At 39.3% G+C, this 10,894-nt stretch overlaps 1 pseudogene; it reads left to right on the top strand.

The window, feature by feature from the left end:
- Positions 1-356: 356 nt before the first annotated feature.
- On the top strand, positions 357-887 carry LOC109246284 (GTP-binding nuclear protein Ran-like; annotated as a pseudogene).
- The last annotated feature ends 10,007 nt before the right edge of the window (positions 888-10,894 follow it).

Genomic DNA, 10,894 nt, shown 5'->3' with positions numbered 1-10,894 from the left:
CTTTTGCCACTTTTATTTAATATGGTATTGGAAGTCCTGGCCAGAGAAGTTAGGCAAGAAAAAGAAAAGACATCTAAACTGGAAAGAAGTAGTAAAACTCACCATTTGCAGATAACATGATACTCTATATAGAAAACCCTAAAGACTCCACCCCAAAACTGTGAAAACTGATAAATGAATTTGGTAAATTTGCAGGACACAAAACCAATATAAAGAAATTGCTTCCATTTCTACATATTAACAATGAACCATCAGAAAGAAAAATTGAGGAAACAATCCCAGGTATAATTACATCAAGGACAATGAAAAACTGCTCGGTCAGATGGGCCGGAGACCCTTCTGGGAGCAACAGCATGATGCTTGTCCAAGGAGAACCCCAAGTCTGGTTCAAACTTGTATTGGTTGGCGATGGTGGTACTGGAAAAACTATGTTCATGAAATGTCATCTGACTGGTGAGTTTGAGAAATATGCAGCCATATTGGGTGTTGAGATCCATCCCTTTGTGTTCCATGACAATAGAGGACCTATTAAGTTCAATATATGGAATACGGCTGGTCAGGGGAAATTTGGTGGGTTAGAGAGATGACTGTTACATCCAAGTCCAGTGTACCATTATAATGTTTGATGTAACATCAAGGGTTTCTTACAAGAACGTGCCTGACTGGCATAGAGATCTGGTACAAATATGTGAAAACATCCCCATCGTGCTGTGTGGCAACAAAGTGGACATCAAGGACAGGAAAGGTACGGCAAAATCTTCCACCATAAGACCAACCTTCAACACTATGACATTTCTGCCAAAAGTAACTACAATTTTGACCAGCCCTTCCTGTGGCTTGTTAGAAAACTAACAAGTGGAACATGTGTTTCATCTATGGGTTGCTGAAGGAGAAGAATGGGCTTCGGAGTGAATGTGACAGTGTATACCCTCATTTTTTGAACCTGCATATTTAGCTGTTTTGGAACACAATTGTTTCCTTTCTGAGTTTCAAATATAAGACTGCTGTAGTCACATCACAGTATCCAGTGGTGAAATCTCATTTGTCACTGTCCTTTCCATTTCTTTTAATTTAGAATTAGAATAAAGTTGTATTTCAAATATCTAAAAAAAAACCCCTGAAATAATTAGAGATAATTTAACCAGTGAGGTGAAAGACCTATTAGACACTATTAGACACTATTAGACTATTAGGCACTAATGAAAGAAATTGAAGAAGATAAATAAATGGAAAGATATTCTGTGCTCATGAATTTGAAGAATTAGTATTGTTAAAATGTCCACACTACCCAAAGCAATCTACAGATTCAGTGCAATCTCTATCAAAATTTCAGTGGCATTTTTCACAGAAATAGAACAAACAATTCTAAAATTTGTATGGAACATTAAAGGACTCCAGATAACCAAAACAATCCTGAGAAAGAAGAACAAAGCTGGAAGCATCATGCTCCCTGATTGTAAACGACAGTTGGAAAGTTATAGTAATCAAAACAGTATGGTATTGGCCAAAAACAGATATATGGATCAACGAAACAGAAGTGAAAACCCAGAAATAAACCCATACTTATATGTTCAATTAATTTATGACAAAGGAGGCAAGAATATACAATGGGGAAAGGCAGTGTCTTAAGTAGTGAGGAGAAAACTGGACAGCCACATGCAAAAGAATGAAAGTGAACCACTATCTTACCCCCTACACAAAAGTTAATTCAAAATGGCTACAAAACTTGAATGTAAGACCTGAAACCATAAAACTCCTAGAAGAAAACGTAAGTGGTAATCTTGACATGGGTTTGGCAAGATTTTTTGAATTTGACACAAAAAGTAAGGGCATCGATAGCAAAAATTAGCAGGTGGGATTACTTCAAACTAAAAAGCTTCTGCACAGCCAAGGAAACCATCAACTAAATGGAAGGCACCTAGTGAATGGGAGAAAGTGTTTGCGTATCAATTTTTGATAAAAATATCCAAAAATACCTAAACCTAATAGCTAAAAAGAAGTCTGATTCAAAAATGGGCAAAGAATCTGGATAGACATTTTTCTAAAGAGCACATATTGATGGCCGACGGATACATGAAAATATGCTCAATATCACTAATCACCAGGGAGATGCAAATTAAAGCCACAATGAGATATCACCTCAATGAGATATTACCTATTAGAATGGCTGTTATCAAAAAGACAAGAAATAAGTGTTGGTGAGAATGTAGAGAAAAGGAAATCCTGTGCACTGTTGGGGGGAATCTATATTGATGTAGCTACTACGGAAAACAGTATGACGTTCCTCAAAAAATTAAAAATAGAACTATCCTATGATCCAGCAATTTTACTTCTGAGTATTTATCTGAAGAAAACAAAAACACTAACTCAGAAAGATAGCTGCACCCCTGTGTGCATTGAAGCATGATTTACAACAGCCAAAACATGGAGACAACTTAAGTGTTCATTGATGGAAGAAGGGAAAAGAAAAGGTGGCATATATACACAATTGAATATTATTCAACCATAAAAAAGAATGAAATTATGCAATTTGTGACAGATGGAACTTGAGGGCATTATGCTAAATGAAGTAAGTCAGACAGGGAAAGACTTATCTAAAGAATCTGTAGAATCTAAAAAACTGCCAAAAACAAAAATCCAAGCTCATAGAAATAGGGAACAAATTGGTGGTGGCCAAAGGTGGGGGTGTCTGATAGGCAAGATGGGTGAAGGAAGTGAAAAGGTACAAACTTTTGGTTATAAGTAAATCCAGGGGTGCCTGGGTGGCTCAGTCGGTTAAGCATCCAACTTTGGCTCAGGTCATGATCTCGCGGTTCGTGAGTTTGAGCCCCTCATCAGGCTCCACACTGTCAGTGTGGAGCCTAGTTGGGATTTTCTCTTGTGCTCCCTCTGTCTGTCTGTCTCTCTCTCAAAATAAATAAATAAGCTTATAAAATAAATAAGTCCTGAGGATGTAATGTACAGCATGGTGACTATAGTTGATAATACCGTATTGCATATTTGAAAGGTCCTAAGAAAGTAAATCTTAAAAGTTCTCAACACAAGGAAAAAAGTCTGTAACTATGTATGGGGAGGGCTGTTGACTAGACTTAATTGTGATAATTTTGCAGTGTATACCAATACCAAGTCATGTTGCACATCTGAGTCTAATATAATGGTAATAAAACCAAACCCCTACAATTCATATTAGCTTATTAAAGCTCTGAGGAGTTCTATAGTGATGGAATCTGTCTGATTTTGCTTAAGTCAATATTTTCAAAATGTATTTTATCATGAGGTAGTGGGATAATTGTGTTCCTCCAAAAGAAATGTTTAAGTTCTGACCCCCAGTACCTGTGAATGTGACCTTATTTGGAAATCAACTTTTGCGGATGTAATCAAGTTAAGATGAGGTATTGCTATGTGAGGGTGGGTGCTAAATCCAATGAATGGTGTCTTTATAAGAGAAAGAAGAGGGAGGCTTAGAAAAAGATACACCTAGAGAAGAAAGCTGTGTGATGATAGAGGCAGAGGTTGGAGTGACACAGCTACAAGCTTAGAGATGCTAAGAATCACTGGCAACAACTAGAAGCTAGGAAGAGGCAACGAAAGATTCTTTCCTAAGCCTTCAGAGGGAGCATGGTCTTGCCAACACCTTAATTTTGGACTTCTAGCCTCCATAACTGTGAAAGAACCGATTGTTTTAAGTAGTCCAGTTTGTGGTAACTTATTATTGCAACCCGAGGAAACTAATGTATGACTCTTTAAGACAAATAACACTAACATTCTGAGCATCACTAGATTAGAAAATAGTAGTTTAGAACATACATGGAGATGCATGTGGAGGTGTAGGTGTCAAACTGGCTTTGGAAATTGGGTATAAATTTCAAGAGGGGATTGGGATAGATGAGAAACATTTGGAAGTAAAGCACACAGTGGGCAGTTAAAGCCTGGGGAATGAGGAGTGGACCAGGGAGATCATTTAAACAGAAATCCCAGGAGAATAGCTATAATTGAAAGAAAATTGAAAAACAGCAAGAGAATGGGCATTAGGCATAACAGAAGAAATATAATTTTTTTTTTTTATTTATTTTTTGGGACAGAGAGAGACAGAGCATGAACGGGGGAGGGGCAGAGAGAGAGGGAGACACAGAATCGGAAACAGGCTCCAGGCTCCGAGCCATCGGCCCAGAGCCTGACGCGGGGCTCGAACTCACGGACCGCGAGATCGTGACCTGGCTGAAGTCGGAGGCTTAACCGACTGCGCCACCCAGGCGCCCCAAGAAATATAATTTTTAAAAGATACATGCATCCCTATGTTTATTGCAGCATTATTTACGATAGCTAAATTAAAGAAGCAGCCCAAGTGTCCATCAATAGGTGAATAAAGAAGATGATTAGTAGAAGGGAGGTGTTGGGGGATGGATGAAATAGATTAAGGGGAATTAAAGCACACTTATGGGGGTGCCTGGGTGGCTCAGTCAGTTGAGTGACCAACTCTTGGTTTTGGCTCAGGTCATAATCTCACGGTTTGTGAGAGTGAGCCCTTCGTGACCTTGCAGAGCCTGCTTGGGATTCTCTCTCTATCCCTCCCCTGCTCATGTACTCTTGCACACTCTCTCAAAATAAATACATAAACATTAAAAAAGGCACACTTACGGGGGCGCCTGGGTGGCTCAGTTGGTTGAGCATCCGACTTCAGCTCAGGTCATGATCTCATGGTTTGTGAGTTTGAGCCTCACGTCAGGCTCTGTGCTGACAGCTGATCCTGGAGCCTCCTTCGGATTCTGTCTTTTACTCTCTCTGCCCCTCCCCACTTGTGCTCTGTCTCTGTCTCTCAAAAATAAATGTAAAAAAGATAAAAAAAAAAGCACACTTATAAAGAGCACTGAGTAATATATAGAATTGCTGAATCATTGTACACTTGAAACTAATGTAAGCTGTGTGTTAATTATATATATTTTAATAATAAAGAAATCCTGATAACAGGAAAAAAAGACTTAATTTAGCAATTAGGAAGTCAGTAGTTATCTTTGAGAAAGCAGTTTGAGCAACTTGAAGTAGAGGCAAGCTTGCCATGGGTCAAGGAGTGAACAACAGGGCCTTCAGTCAAAGAAGTCAAAGTAAAAGCATTTCAGTCATCAGTCCTCCTTAAGACTTTGAAAAAGTTTTTGAAAAAAACTTTTCTTGAAAAAATGGGAAAAAAGAAGACAACTCTGTCTTTGATGAAATACAGAAACTTCACTATGAACAAAATCTGGCCAGTGCTGAGAAATTGAGACTAAAACTAAGGGTGGAGACTGAGAACCCAGATATCTCCTCAGATTTTAGCAGTCAGATTTCTCTGGAAGTGCATGTTACAGTCTTCAGGTCCAAAGGATCCTTCATTCAGTTTCCTGGGATCTAGAGAAATGCCAGAAGAGAAGTGAGCATGTCCTTCGGCAGACCCAGGTGTCAACTGGAGAAAAGTGGGAGGGTTGGAGCTGATGGGGACCCCTGTGGAGGGTCCAGAGGTATGCCCTAGCCTCCTAGCTAATGGGGTGTGCAATGGGGAGGTTGGAGGGGAAGCTGTGCTCGCCAGATTGCAACACAAATCCATATCCTAACTGAAGAGAAAGGAGGAGAAATGTGCATTCAGGATGGAGGGAAAATTTGGTGAGAAGGTTTTTGAGATAATATACTAAATTTAAATTTCTGGGCTGAGTCTTTAAGCAAATGGTGGCCTCAGATAGAACTGCCCCAATAAAGGTGAATAATCTTGAGAAAGGAACACATTAGGCAATATACATAAGAATAGAGGAAGAAAGAGTAATCGAAAGTCAGATAACTTACATAAATCAGAAGAGGAATTGTTCTTATGAATTTGACAAAGAATCTTAAAGATGCTATAGGCAGCATCATCTCTTGGGGAGGAGGAAGCACACACATGTGCAAAATGATCGAAAAGGAGATAAGACCATAGAGAAAAAAGAAAAAAAAACCCAAATTGGTAGAGCTCAGTAAAAAATAAAAGGAGCGCTTGGGTGGCTCAGTTGGTTAAGTGTCTGGCTCTTGACTTTGGCTCAGGTCATGATCTCACAGTTTGTGATTTTAAACCCTGCATCAGGCTCTCTGCTATCAGCACATGGCACATTTTGGATCCTCTGTCCCCCTTTCTCTGCACCTTTACCACTTGTACTCTCTCTCTCAAAAATAAACATTAAAAATAAATGAAAGAAATGATGAGGGACTATAAGATCAATGCAGAGATAAGTCTCATTAAACAAAATCAGAAAAAAAAATTCAAAACATAAGGATACAATTATTAGGAAATGGTGAAGCAAAGCCTGGTTCCCCTTTTAGCTATCTCTTACTGAAGTGCTTCCCATTTTTCCTAAAAGTCTTACCTTGATGGTATATTCTATTAGTAACAGGGAAGCTGGGAATTGGATCCAGAGCAGTGGGATGAATTCTGCCATCCCTTTCACTCCTTATTTAGGTACTGATTATTCTTTTGCAATGTCTTTATCTTTTCAAGATTTCCCTTACCAATTCTCACAAGCACGTTTTTCATGGCACAGAAATACTGATGGTGTAAGCTGGTGAAGGAAGGACACATGGCCAATGATTCCATGCCAGTTGTGTTCGCATCAAGAGCCACACAGACAGTAAGAAAGATACCTAGAATTCTATGGAGTAAATGTCCCCAAAGCTATTTTAATTGATTAGACCTCAGCTTCATAAACCCCCTTGAACTGATGACCTTCAAGTGGTGCTCAGGCTCCACAAAGGTGAGAATGTCTTTAAGCTATGGTCTTCAAGCTACTGGCTTTGAGTTGAACTGGCTGGAAGAGTCTCTCTGACAACAAATTTTGTTGAAGAAGCCCATCTATCAGAGGGCAGACCCTAAATTCATCTCTCAGTTCCCTTTCCCAAGAAAGTCCATTTCCTCTGTCCAGTGAACAACTTCCTATCTTTGATTTGGGTTTTCTTTAAAGAACTTGATACCAGTGGCCAGTGGATGCATATGTGTGAATTCTCAGTCCATCCAATAACGCAATTCATGCCAAAGGTTTGATACTCAAGTCTTAATTCCTAGGAAAAATGTGACTTTATGTTACCATGTGGTTTTCTTGTTCCCTTGAGCATCACTAAGCTACAGTTGGTCTTACCTGCTAACATTCTGCACGTTAATTGGGGCTGGGAAACCTGATAGTAGGAGCTGAAACAGGTCTCAGGCCTCCTTTGGACTGTGTTGGCTAACTCTGTGTGTGTGTGTGTGTGTGTGTGTGTGTGTGTGTGTGTGTGTGTGTGTGTGTGTGTAGCTCCCTAGTAGTACAAAAGAGTGCAGAAAGCTCTCCCCACAGGAAGATCTATTAGAAAGAAAATGAAATAACCTTTTAGGGCCCTACATGTGTATCACAGGCAGGCCTTGCACTAGAACGGAAGAAACCAGGGCCAGTTTTCATCATCTTAATGAATGGCGCCACCACCCACCCAGCCAGAAATTTGTGATTATCCCTGATTCTTCTCTTGCGCTCATTTTCCACATTGAACTTACCAGCAAGTTCTTTTGGTTTTACCCAAAAAGATGTGTTGAGCCTGTCTTCTCTCCATCTCACTTCTGTACTTATGCCATGCTCTCCTAAGCTCCCGTTTGGACTGTTAAAACTGTCTCCTGTTTCTCCATAGCCATGCATTTCATCCTCCAGTCCATTGTCTGCATAGTAGCCAGTACCATATAAAACATAGACGAGGTCATGTCACTTTTCTGTTTAAATCTCCAGCAGCTTCCAGTTTGCCTCAGAATAAAATAAAAATTCCTTATCATGACCTTCAACATCTTGCATAATCTAGCCCATGCCTACCTCTCTTAGCTCACTCCAGCCACACAAGGTTTCCTTTCAGTGCCATGAATACACCATGACCTTTCCTTTCTCACAGATTTTGGGCTGTTTCCTTCTCCTGAAAATGTTCTTTCCCTAGTCCTACATGCATGATAGCCTCTCATTTTTCAGGGCTCAAATGTCATCTGTTCAGAAAGCTTTCCTTTCTCATTGAAAGTAGGTGTATTGCATCCATTTTATTCTCTACCTCTGTCTCCTATTTCTTTCTTTCTTACATCTTTTTTTAAAGTTTATTTATTTTGAGAGAGACAGAGACAGTGCAAGTGAGGGGGGACAGAGAGAGAGAGACAGGGACAGAGAATCCCAAGCAGGCTTCATGCTGCCAGCGCAGAACCGGATGTGGGGTTCAAACTCAAAAAACCATGAGATCATGACCTGAGCCAAAACCAAGAGTCAGACGCTTAACCGACTGAGCCACCCAGGTACCCTTTTTTCTTTTTTACATCTTAGCAATATTTGTAATTAGTTTATCACTTTCAGCTCTCTCCCGACTAGAGCAGGAACACTTTAAGAGCAAGTATGCAGTCTGTCTTGTTCTATTCACTAATGTATCCCCAGGACTTTGCACCCTCAACAAATAATTGACAGTCAACAAATAATTGAATGAATGAATGAATGAACAGATGAATCCATTCTTGCAGACCATATATGAATGCAGAAACCTTAACGGTTGCCCATCCACATACTATGTTCCCTTTCCTTCCAGAGCTTTAAAGAAAGACATCATATTTGGGTACATTTAATTTGCAGAATCCTTTGAACTGGAATTTTTCAAATAGCTGTCAACAGGTTTCCAAAAGTTGAAGTCTGTTACACATAACTCTGCAAAGGCATAGTCTGGAAGGTGACCCATTCTCCTGTGGGTTTGCATCACGAATGGAAGTTCAGAACAATCCAACCATAAAGCAGTTCAACAACAGACCTCAACAAAGCCCTAATCATTTCTGGCCACACAGTTGTTTATATCAGCCATTGGAATTTGGCAAATAAACATAAAATGGGTGTTGATGAGGACACAATCAATTTTACATACCTCAATTTAAAAAATCATCTACTTGTTTATAATTAAGAAAATCATAAGACATGCCTATTTTAATCATCTTTTACATTGGGAGAGACTATTATGGAGGCAGGGTGGGAGTAGAACATTTGAATTAGATTTTACAAAAAAAGAAAAAAGGTTAGTTTGGAAGAGTACCCTTGCTTTTAGGCATATGTGGGAGGATGAATTTTTCTTGTCTCCCTTTATTTTATCACTTTACTCCTGGTAAGAGAGAGAACTTTTAGTTTAATAATACATGACCTACTGTAAGCCAGTATAGATGGCTGTAAGAAACCAGCTATACTGCCAAGAGGAGATGTTGTTTGCCTTGCAGTGATTTTACGTAGAAGATGCTGAAAGATCACAGACAAAGCCAAGGAGAACTTAGGGAGTTTTTGACTGAAGGATCCTCTCTAACTTCTCCCTCCCCAGAATGGAGGCAAGAATCATGATCTCTGTGGTCCAGTCCAAGTGATGCAAACTTGGATAGCAATGGCATACTGGGAGAAGGTGGAAACTGGGAAAATCAGAGGGAGAAGAGATTCTTAGTCATGCACCCAAGACTTCTGGGCATCTATCCAAGGCTAACTGTGTACAAGTGAAGGGTCTGATGAATAAAGAAACGGCCATCCTGCATCTTTCAGATTTCAGGGGAGCTTGTATCAGCTCATAGTAGGATATTTTCCTTCTGGTAGAGGATTATGCCTGCATTCCAGGCCCTCTGAGATATTTGGGAGGGATGGAGAGAGATAAGGTTGAATTTATGTAAAAGTTTTATCTAGAATCTCATTAGCAAGAAGGCTACCTGTGTCTAAAATAGTCTCCTCCAAATTGACATTTGGAAACTGCAGACCTCAGCTATTTCCTCTAGGGTCTTTGAGGCTCCTTCCTACACTGTGTATACAGGTGACATTATTTTATCTTTTTTCTTTGCATCCCCTTAAAGTTGATTTAAAGTCTTTTTTATGTTTGGTGGAAAAATACAAAGATTCTGGACGGATGCACTTAAATATAATGTTGCTAATAAGTCTACTATTTGTGGCTGTTAATGCAAAATTTGATGATGATATTTCAGTTGGTATGATTAGCATTTAATCATTTTTTATCATGGTGATACTGCATTTACTGTCTTTCTGCTTTGAAGATGTCAGCAGTCTCCTCTATTTAGAATTTTATGTGTTGGAGACATTGGCTTTAGAATTTTAAGGTTTGATGCCATGAATGCTTAAAGAAAATTATTTGCATTTCTGCAGACTGCAGATGATTCCTGGTTCTTTTGGTTCTTGGTCTGTTTTGTACAGGTCCAGTGTAAGAGTTTTGAGACTATCTGAGCCTTCAGCACGTGTCCATTAGCTGCATAACCCGGGCAAATCATTAACCTAACTGGGCTTCAGATTCTTGATCTGGCAACTGGGGATAATAATACCTGATCTCCTGGGGGTAGTTATGAGCATAAGCTGAGAGGTGCATGAAAGTGTCTTAAAAATTCATAAATTGTTAAATGAATTAAGATGGCTTTCGTGATGTTTGTTGTTGTTATCATCATCATCATCTAAATTAACCCAGCATGGAGGCTTAGAAAAATCAGTGGTGATTACAGTAGTCATCCCTTTTCTGCAGTTTCAGTTACCTATAGTCAATGATGGTCTGGAAGCAGATGGTCTTCCTTATGACCTATGGTCAGGTCAGTAGTTGTCTAATGTTAGGTCACATGCCTGTATCCTTCACTTCATCTCCTCACACAGGCATTTTACCATCTTGCATCATCCTGAGAAGAAGGGTGAGTACAGTACAATATTTTGAGAGAGACAATAATCCCATAACTTTTATTACAGCATGTTGTTAAAATTGTTCTATATTTAGTTATTGTTAATCTCTTACTGTACCCAATTTATAAGATAAACTTTATCATAATTATGCATGCTTAGGAAAAAAACATAGTATATATGTTGTGTTCAGTACTTTCTGTGTTTTCAGACATCTACTG

This window comes from Panthera pardus, unplaced genomic scaffold (assembly GCF_024362965.1).
Source record: "Panthera pardus isolate Hobbes unplaced genomic scaffold, ASM2436296v1 HiC_scaffold_11, whole genome shotgun sequence".
In the NCBI taxonomy this organism is placed as follows: Eukaryota; Metazoa; Chordata; class Mammalia; order Carnivora; family Felidae; genus Panthera; species Panthera pardus.
Note: the sequence above shows the minus strand (reverse complement) of the source record. Positions and strands in the feature narration are given on the sequence as shown.